Here is an 11,136-nt window from a genome sequence, read left to right on the forward strand (position 1 = left end):
AGAAAGTATTTTAGTGGAGCCCACAGTTAAGAGACTTTGAATTTTAAAAGATATTAGATATTTTAAATAGATTGAACTTTTAATATGTAAAGACTTTTAATATGTGGGTCTTTACATCTTGGGCATGAATAAAGTAAGGGTTGAAGCTTAATAGTGATGTATTTGTGTGTCAAGTTGACAAGGGGTCAATTGTACTGGCTGGTTTTGTGTGCCAATTTGACACAGGCTGGAGTTATCACAGAGAAGAGAGTTTCAGTTGGGGAAGTGCTTTCATGAGATCCAGCTGTGGGGTGTTTTCTCAGTTAGCTATCAAGGGGGTAGGGCCCCTTGTGGGTGGTGCCATCCTTGGGCTAGAAGTCTTGGGTTCTATAAGAGAGCAGGCCAGTAAGGAACATCCCTCCATGGCCTCTGAGTCAGCTCCTGCTTCCTGACCTGCTTGAGTTCCAGTCCTGACTTCATCTGGTGATCAACAGCAGTGTGGAAGTGTAAGCTCAATAAACCCTTTCCTCCCCAACTTGCTTCTCGGTCATGATGTTTGTGCAGGAATAGAAACCCTGACTAAGACAATGGATTTTTGCTATTCTGGTAGATGTATATAATATAATAATATAAAATATTGATTTAACTTATAATATCCTAGCACTTTATCATTTTAGATATATTTAATATTTTTATTCTCCATCTGTATATCTTATTTGATGAGGCATCTCATAACCATTTTTACTTATTTCATCATTGAGCTTTAAAAATGCCTTTCATATAGTTGATAAGAATGCTCTGTCAAGTACATTTTTCCACATAGATTTGCTGTAGAGTAGTGATGCTTCTAAGATCTGCCATGAATGCCCAAAATCTGAATACTTTAGTCTGTTGTCTAAATTGGCATAATACTTGAATATGGTCTATGGACATACATGAAGTTATTTCTGGATTACTTATAATACCTAATGCTATATAAATATTTTTTATGGTGTGTCATGTAGAAATAATAAGCAAAGATCTTCCCAGTTTTGCGATAGACATAATTTATAAAATATTTAATTCATGATTGATATATGTATGGATGCAGGACTCATGTCTATTGAAGGATAGCAGTATATACTGCTGGTTGATGTGTCTTCATTTTCTTGACAATGTTGTTTACTCACCAACTTTTTAAGCCTAGTATACCAAATACATCCCCCAAGATTTTGAGAGATTTAGTATTAGATTGCCCAATCTAATGTCTTCTAAATTATCGCATGTTATAATCTCAAAGTTTTATAGTTTTGCTCTTTACATTTGGTCTCTGTTCTAATTTTAGTTAACTTTTGTGAAGACTAAATGTTTGTGGCTAACATTGTTTGTATAGACTTGTTTCACTACTATTTTTTAAGATTATTTTCTTTACTGAGTTTCCTTATTGCCATTGCCAATGATCAGTTCACTTCATTTACATAGATCTATTTTGCAGCTATTTTGTCCCATGGACCTATTTTTCTATTCTTCTACCAGTTCCAGACTCATTGATTCACTTTATAGTATGCCTAGATAATGAGTAGTATCTACCCTCTGACTTTGTCTCCTTTGGTATTTTATTAACTATAAAAGGTCTTTCCCAGATCTCCCATGCTCGTGGATTGGTAGGATTAATATAGTAAAAATGGCCATCTTGCCAAAAGCAATCTACAGATTCAATGCAATCCCCATCAAAATTCCAACTTAAATCTTTTCCCACATTCATATACTTTGGTTTTCTGACATACTACCACATTTGGTATCTGCTGAAGTTAGGTACGTTGGGTAGGCTCACCAGTTGTATATAACTGGAAAAAAAAAAAACCGTCTCTTCCTCCCTCCAGATTCTTGTAGTTGCCAGTAACTCCACCATCCATACCTCATTGTTGACAAGGTCAATCTTTTCATGCCCAGTGCAAGTAACCACAACTGCTGTGACTCAAGATCACAATGGTTGCGTTATACCCAGAAGAAGGCATTTTGTAGTCCTTCTTCATGACTTCTAGCTTCATCATTCTTTCTACACATTTTATATGATGCTCTCTGAACCTTACAAGGAGAAAGTGGCATAAATTTGTTTAGGATTCCACTCTCAACAAACACTTGTCATCAGCACCTTGAGCAGCAATGATTTTCTACATTCAATTGTTTTATTTTTACAAAGAGAGGCTTCTTTCATTAAAGCTGAGTGTTGTCCATGTGTATAAACATTGAAGGAAGTTTGACAATTAATCAGTTTACCAAACAGCAAAGGTTAAGTTCCCCAACTAAATCCTATTAGTTCCCCATCCACATATTTTTTCATCAAGTTCATAGTGACATACGTGGCTTCCATTGTATGGAACAGTTCTCAAATCCAATGGGAAAATAGCTTCTTTGTAAAAGTGGGTACATGGCAGTGGGCCTGGCAGAATGGTATTAAAGTTCATAAGGGTCATAGCTAGGTAGGACTGTGATGTCTTTTTCTCCCCCACCAGCCAGCATAGCACCTTCTGGCACCATAGATGCTAGGCAGAAGAGAGAACATGTCCAGAGAGAACATGCTTATTTTCTCTGTTTTACGACTGTGGTATGTACTTTATTTAGCAGTGGAAGTTTACCATCTAGTCCTGGTAGGAAACCGAGAAACATGGCAAAAACATGTCTTACTATGAGGGTGCCTGGGAACTCCCTGACCAAATCTCATATGATGCTATTCTGCATCTCTGTGGTAGATGTACAGTCCTTTTAGTATATGCTCAGGCATGGTGTAGCTTGGTCATATGCTAGTTTTATTTCTAGCTTTTTGGGGTACCTCTATGCTGATTTCCATAGTAACTTCACCACTTTACATTCCTAGCAGCAGTGTGTAAGGATTAGCTTTTCCCCACATCTATGCCAGCACCAATTGGAATTTGTAAATCTGGCAAAATTTTATATTGCTATTAATGTTCTTGTTTTGTAAGTATCAAACTTATTAGCTTGTTTGTGGGATATAAGGAAATAACTCTGTTCAGTATTTGTGCTGTATCCTGAAATATTTGTATATCCTTTATTGTTTGAAAGAAATTTTTGTTGTTCATGAGTCTTCAATATTTTATACATAGGCAACTCAGCTGTCTGTGAAAAAGTTTTATTACTTTTTATTATTTTTGTCTTACTCAGCATATCTTTTAGTTCATATGGTGTTTTTTTTTCCTTGATTTTCAACTTGATTTGATTGAGAAGTTTCTAGATTAGTAAAGTGCATCTTGAAGTATATCCCAAAAAACATTTCTACAAATGCTTTATCAGGTAGGAAAGCACCCACCCAGAATGCAGATGGTACCTTGCCGTAGACTGGAGACATAGATAGATGGAAAGATGGAATGAATAAAACATCCCAGGAGAGGTGTTCTGCTCTGCTAAAACCTCCAGGAAATGATGAACTGAAAACACCAGAACTATGCACAAAAGTAGACCATTTCTCACATAAAGTATTTATCTTAGGTATTTGTTAGTGTGAAAAAACCCAACTAGCATAGAAAATTAATTAGTAAGACGGTCATTGTTGTGGCTATCTGACCATGTAGATCAGAAGTCTGACACCAGTAAAAGAATCTGGAAAAATTTGGAGTAGACTAGATAAATCCTATAATGTTATAAATAGAGCTTAATTATTGATTCTGTTGGGATCTCAGATCAGAATGCTACACAACTGTAGGCCACGGGGAATAAGAACTTCTCAAAGTAGAGGTTGATTTTGGTTCCATCACATGATGCTAGTTTTGCTCTCTTAAGTAATACAGTGTTTATTCTGCCTTAGTACTATGAAAACATGTAACTTTCCTCATAATTTTTACAGGGGCTCACAGCTGAGTTTTGCCTGAGTTTCAGAAGACATTTTATCCTTAAAATATAAGCAGCACTGCAATTGTTGAAATTTTGTACATATTATTTAGTGTTGCTTTTTTTCATTATACATAGGGAAGTTATGTCATACTATTTGAAATTATGTTGTTGTCTTTAATGAGATATATTTGCATTTCCAAACGACAGGGTGTTAATCTTGTTACCTTTAATTGTGAATATCATTTTGATTGTCTTATGTTTCATGAAGGAAAAAAAGTTGAATTCAGAATTATTGCTCTATTGGGGCTGATTCTTGATCACCCTCTACAACAACCCTCATCTAAGGACACAGTTCTATTTTCTTGTTTTTATTTATGCTTCAAATTATAAAAGTCCTTGTAAATTTTTCAGCAATATTAAAATCATCATCCATAATGATTAGTGGCTAGTATATGTGAGTGTGTGTATATTTGATGAGCTTTTCTCCCATCCTATCTAATCTTTTTCCAGTCCCTTACTTGTGGTTCTTGAAATCACTTCCCAAATGATCTACTTGCATCCAACTTCTTGTCTTTAGGGATGTTTTTGAGAAACTGTAACTTAGAAACCCATTGAAATATAGAAGCCTCTGATGACAAATTCTTTAAGACTCCATTTCAACCATATACTGAATATATAAAGGAGAGACTCTATCATAATATTTCCATACATTCACATAGCATATACTAATCGTATTTGCCCTCTCTTAAAACTCTTTTTTATTCCTAACTCCCTTGTTTCCCTGATCCTTCCAAATAACTAGTAGTCACTCTTCTAAACTTATGACCTTTTTCCTGAAATATTTTCCATACATCAAAGGAAAATATATTAAACTTGTCACTGGGTTCTGGTTTATATCACCTAACATGATAATCTCTACTTCCACCCATCTGTTGCTAGTGACAAGTTCATTCTTCTTTGTGTCTGAGTGAAACTTGTTTGTATATATACTATATTTTTCTTACTAGTTCATGCATTGATGGACTCTTAGACAGATTCCATAACTGGGGTATTGTGAACAGCACCATAATAAATATAGATGTGCAGAAATCTATATAGCATGCTGAGTTTTATTCTTTTGAGTATGTACCCATAAGTGGTATGAATCAATAAAAATTAAACTTCCTTCTTCCATTTCTTCCTTATTTTTTTCCTTTTTTTAACATCTTCAAATTAATTTTTCTAGTAGCTAAACTGTTACATTCTTACCATGAGTAACTAGAGTCAATGCCTCACTGTATTCACTCTACCAATGGTGCATATTTTATTTCCTTTTTAACAGATTTTTATTACTTTTTTTGCCTATTTTTAGTATGTGTATGTGTGGGCGTAAGAGGGAGGGTGTAATACAACTTGCAGGAGTCCATTCACTCCTAGGAAAGTGTCCCAGAATCTAGCTCAGATAGTCAAGCTTGGCAGTAAGCAACTTTACCCCATTAAGCCATTTCAAAGGCCCTCTTGCTTTTTCCTTGATGTTAATTATTCTGTGAAGGATGAGATGAATTGTTGTGTTAACAAAACTAGCACATATCCACAAGCCAAAAAGAAAAGGAAAGAAAAAGCAAAGAAAAAAGAAAAGAAAAAGAAGGGAGTAAAAATGAAAATATTTTATTCTCATCTTGCAACATCTGTGAAAAATCAATTCAAAATAGATTTAAAATTTGATCATAAAACTTGAAACTGCAAAACACCTACAAAGCAAACACAGGGGAAAGCTACTTGTTAGTGGGTTTGGCAATTGTTTCTTGAGAGTGACTCATGAAGTACTAGCAACAAAAAATAGGATTAGTGGTGTTACCTAAAGATTAAAAATAGAGTGTCCTCGAAATCCACCAGCCTCTGCCTCCGAAGATTTCTGCTTGTTCTGCCTATTTGCACCCTGCACTAAGATGAACATTCAATTTATAAAGTCTTGCTTTATGTGTAAGAAAACAAAACCAAACAAAAGGAAATAAAGAATATTACCAAAGTTATAAATGAAAAAAAAAAACAAAAAAACAAAAAAACAGAGTGTCAGCCGGGCCGTGTTGGCTCACGCCTTTAATCCCAGCACTTGGGAGGCAGAGACAGGTGAATTTCTGAGTTCGAGGCTGGCCAGGTCTACAGAGTGAGTTCCAAGACAGCCAGGGCTCCACAGAGAAACCCTGTCAAGAAAAACAAAAACAAAAACAAAAACAAAAACAACAGAGTGTCTACAGAGCAAAGCAACAAAAATGGTACCCTATAGAATTGGAAAGTACATATGAAGACCACATATCTGAATAAAGGGTCAAGTTCCAAAAGTCATAAAGTTTCAGTAATATCAAAATAAAAGTTAGAAATAAAGCAATGATAATCTTGGTGGCACAGGCCTATAATCCCAGCACTCACTGTTAAGATAAGATCCTGAATTGTAGTCCAGTCTGGTCTGCTTACTAAGTTTTAAGCTAACTAGTGCTGCGTATTAAGACAATCTCTTAAATCACATAAAGAAGAAGAGGAGGAGAAGGAGGGATATTGGCAATGATGAAGAGAATGTAAAGCTTTTGACCAGTGTTGTGAGGAATGTACACAATGTGTATCAGAATGGAAAAAAGGTACAACAGCTATGGAAAAGAAGATGAAGTTACCAAAATATGAAAAATAGAGCTTTCCTGTCACACATAATAACACTTTCACTATATAATCCAGTGGAAGAGTTAGGGGAAGCACTGAAGGAGCTGAAGGGGTTTGCAACACCATAGGAAGAATAAGATCAACCAACCAGACCCCCAGAGCTCCCGGGGACTAAACCACCAACCAAGGAGTACACATGGATGAGTCCATGACTACATAATGTAGCAAAGGGTTGCCTTATTTCTCATCAATGTGAGGGGAGGCCTTTCATCCTATGGAAGCTTGATGCCCCAGCATGGGGGGAAACTTTAACAGTGAGGTGGGAGTTGATGTGTGGGAAGGGGAGCACCCCCATAGAGGCAAAGGGGAGGGGGATGCAATGGGGGGTTTGCAGAGGAGAGGCTGGGGAGGGAGGCAATGTTTGAAATGTAAATTAAATAATCAATAAAAAAACAGCTGAAATCAAGATCTCTAAGAGATATGTATCCTTCCATGTCTACTGTACCATTTTTTCTACTGTGCAAAGTATACCAACACACAAACACATCCATCAACAAAATAATAAATACAATATAGTATAGAAACATGATAGTATGTTGTTTAGTTTTACAAAGCAACTTCACTTTTTTATGACTTGATACATCTTCAGAAGATTATACAAAGTTAAACAATCCAATCATAGACAAATTCTATGTGTTCCTACTTCTACTGACTATTGTAATATTCATATTAAAACAGAATATAATAATTGCCAAGTGGGACAATTGTTTAATAGTTACCAAGTTTTTGTTTAAATACACAAACAAGATCTTTTTATTTGCTACATAAGTGTTTAAATAGCAATACAGTATCATGGGAAGGTCAAAATGTTACTTAAACTCATAAAACTCCACAAAACAATAACTAAAACAGCCATAAAAGGAACTTATATTAGATACATATTAGATGTGTTTATTACCTTGTTTGTATTGATAATATCATGGGAGTTTTCTTTGTATACACCAAATTGAACACACTGAGTATATGTAGTCTTTGTATACCAATTACATTACAATAAATTATTTTGTAAGAAAGGAACATAAATAACTTAGAGTCTACTTACAGTTAAAATGGGAAGATGAAAGGTTAGACAGCCCAGAGAAGACCACTGGATTCAGGGCTGGTATTCATCATCTACTTGAAAATCATAGGATGCTAGATACCTGGTACATAAAAATAATGTTAGCATTTCAGGTTGGATAAAGAAGTATCAGCACAGATGTCCCCTTGTTCACTCAGAGTACAAAGTTGTCCTGTAAAGCTACAAGGCATTGAAGCTAACGACAATAATTAGTTTCCACTAGGAGTAGGAGTAGCATTCCTATTGAGTGTAGGATTTTTTTCCTTTATTTTTTGAGTCTGCAACTTTCTCTTCAGGAAGTGTCTGGGCCAATATGATGGTAAGATAAAGGGGAACTTCATTCTGTTAGCAACAAGAATCATTTTCTTTTAAAATGAAAATTTGTAGGAAATGCCAAACTTCTTCAATAGCATTATTCCACTAGAATGGAATTCAGAGAAATTCTCACAGCATACATCTCCCACATCAGTCTTTCCCTCTATAGTCAATAGCAAATAACATTTTATCTAGTGGTTCAAATTAGCCAAAATATTTTGTGAATCTATAAAAAGAAAATAAGCTTAGTTAAAGAATGTTTAATTCAAAAGGAAGTTGCCCACAAATCATCATGCTATATGATAGGAAGTATTTACTTATAAATTACTCTGTAAATCTTAAGTTTTTCTATAGATGTCAGACATCTACATTCTAACTTAAACTTTTATGAGCATAGATCAATCAAAAGGAGTTGATTGATCTCTCATTTTGCCCATTTCTACTCTCAAGAAACTAGGTAAATTGATTTTTCTATTATGGTATTGAATAAGGTTCAAGTACTTAAGAAAATGAACAATTGTTCCTGTTTGTTGTATCACATTTTATATTGAACAAAGCCAACAACTCTTCATTTTTATAACATTATGAATAGAAGATGAAATGATCAGAACCATTTTTGGGGGGGGTTGGATGAATATCCATTCCAGGTAGGTAATATTTTAAACTAGTTATTATTGCTGTAAAAAGGCGGTTTTGTTTTATTTTTAGACTTTGATCAAGTATTACTGTCAAAACTAGTTTGCTTATTATACATGAAGTGATATGGGAAGTCAAGCTTCAACTGTTTCCAAACAAAATGGAAGATAGGTAAGATAGGATAAAACCCTGGCTAACTCTGCAAACAACTGTTTCTCAAAGACATCCAGGAAATGAGATTTTTCCTACAATTTATTCTGCCTTTTTTCAAGTTTTTATTCACAAAAATTTTACGCTGCTATATATGAGTAAGAAGCCTGTTACTGAAGATACTGCCTCAATATGTGCTGTAAGCTTGAGGGAGGAGGGAGAAATGAAACCTGTGGTTTGAGTTTCAGAGAAGTGACGTTCCCTAAACAGGGAAAGTAAAGTGATAATTTTGTTTTATCTTATTATATTTTACTTCCATTTATTTTGTTGTTATTTCTTAGGAGCCTGTTCTTTACTAATAAGAGACAGAAAAGGGAATTGATCTGGAGTTAAGGGATTTGGGGAGGAACTGGGAGGAGTAAAGGAAGGAAAAACTGTAATCAGAATACATTGTATAAGAATCTATTTCAATAAAAGGAAAATGTAATTTATTATGAAAAATCTGAAACAAACAAAATAATTAGAATTTTTATAGAGTATATGGTATATGTTAAACAACATTTTAAGCATCTACTATTCTTTGAAATCTATTCAATGATATACCTTACTGTGAATGAGATTTTAAATAGATCTTTTTCAGTTATACTTAGATAACCGAAAACACATGTGTCTAACTGAAAATCATGTTTGTAATCTTAGTCATTTTAGTCATTTAAATACCCTAGTTTTTGGAGTAGTCTAAACTATATATATTTATACCATCTCTAAACTATGTCATAATTAAAACCTGATTACTAGGGTTTTGAATTGTGATATTTTGGGTCATTTTTTTTCTGAGACCATGAGGAATTTCAATCTGTTGTGATTGTTGGAGTTAATCCTTGATAGGATTTAGAAACACCTAGGTCATAAGTGTCCTTCTGTGCTTGCCTATGACTTTCTCTAGATAAAGATAAATCTCTAGAAGGTATGTGAGAGATTACCTTCATTAATTGAGCTGTAAAGGCCACTCTACTGGGAATAGCACTTTTCCTGAGTTGTATCTGGGCTGAATAAAAGGGGGGGGGAGGAGAGTGAGCTGAGTACAAGTAGTCATCCCCCTTCATTTCCTGACTGTGGAAGTCCTATGATCAGCTAATCTAAGCTCCTGCCACTTTGACTTCTCTATCATGGACTGAACTCTAGAACTGTGAGAAGGAATAAATCATTTCTCCCTTAAGTTGCTTCTGTCAGAATGTTTTATCACAGCAACAGAAAAGGAAGTATTTCACCTACAACTGTTTCTGGTGAAATGCTTTTAAGTTATAGTTTTTGTGTGTTTCTATAGATGTTTATGCGTATGTGCAGGTATGGGCGTCAGAGGTCCATTGCTTTCACTGGTACCTCAGTAATGGTCCTCTAAACACTACTCGATGGATTGCCTTCCAAAATGATGCAGATCAACTCTCATCTTTAGTGTTCATGTGGTGATTTGAATACGTATGGCCCCGTAGATTCATGTTTGAATGCTAACCCATAGGGAGTGGCACAATTAGGTGCTATAATCTTATAGGAGGATGTGTGACCCTGTTAGTGTGTCACTGTGGAGGTGAGGATTTTAGGTCATAAATATTCAAGTGATTTGCAGTATAAGAGACATACAGTCTCCTCCTGGCTGCCTTTGGATCAAGATGTGGAACTCTCAGCTCCTACCATGATGATAATGGACTGAACCTTTGAAACTGTAAACCAGCCCCAATTAAATGCTTTTCTTTGTTTGAGTTGCCAAGGTCATGAAGTCTCTTCAAAGCAATGAAACTATAACTAAAGACAGTTCATATATAGTGAAATACAATTGAAACTCCTACTTTTTTCCTATTATATGCACCAAGGTACTTGACTCCCTTTATAGCCTCTTACATCAATGACATTGGCTACTTGGTCCATTTTCCACTTTATTGAATTTTCAGGTGTTAATCATGACTAGTTTTTGTTTCCTCCCATACTCAAGGTAACATCCATCAAACTCTCAGAATAATTTTAATATGTTGTTATGATGCCAGTTTTGAAAGATGAATCAAGCAAAGAATTCCACAGTACTGTAACAACTTTGTTCAAAGAAATTATTTATTTAGCTACTTTTGCCTTCACCTATTGTACGATAGAGATAGGCTATGGAGATAAAGGTTGGGAAGGCAATTTCCAGCTACCTCTTCTGTAAATCATGCTTTTTTTACTTTAAAATCCATAAAAGATATTTTGATACTAATTGATTCTCAGCCATTGAGGCCCCAATCAAAGTATTTATTGAACATCTTATATATATATTTAGAAAATACTGTTGTTATTATCACAAATTTAAAAGCAGATTCCTCAGCCATAAAGAGAAATAAAACATAACAATAGGAACTTTTAAATCCAACTATATACATCAAACTAAATGGAGAGAAACTTGAAGCAATCCCACTAAAATCAGGGACTCGACAAGGCTGCCC

Source organism: Mastomys coucha, chromosome X (assembly GCF_008632895.1).
Source record: "Mastomys coucha isolate ucsf_1 chromosome X, UCSF_Mcou_1, whole genome shotgun sequence".
Taxonomy (NCBI): domain Eukaryota; kingdom Metazoa; phylum Chordata; class Mammalia; order Rodentia; family Muridae; genus Mastomys; species Mastomys coucha.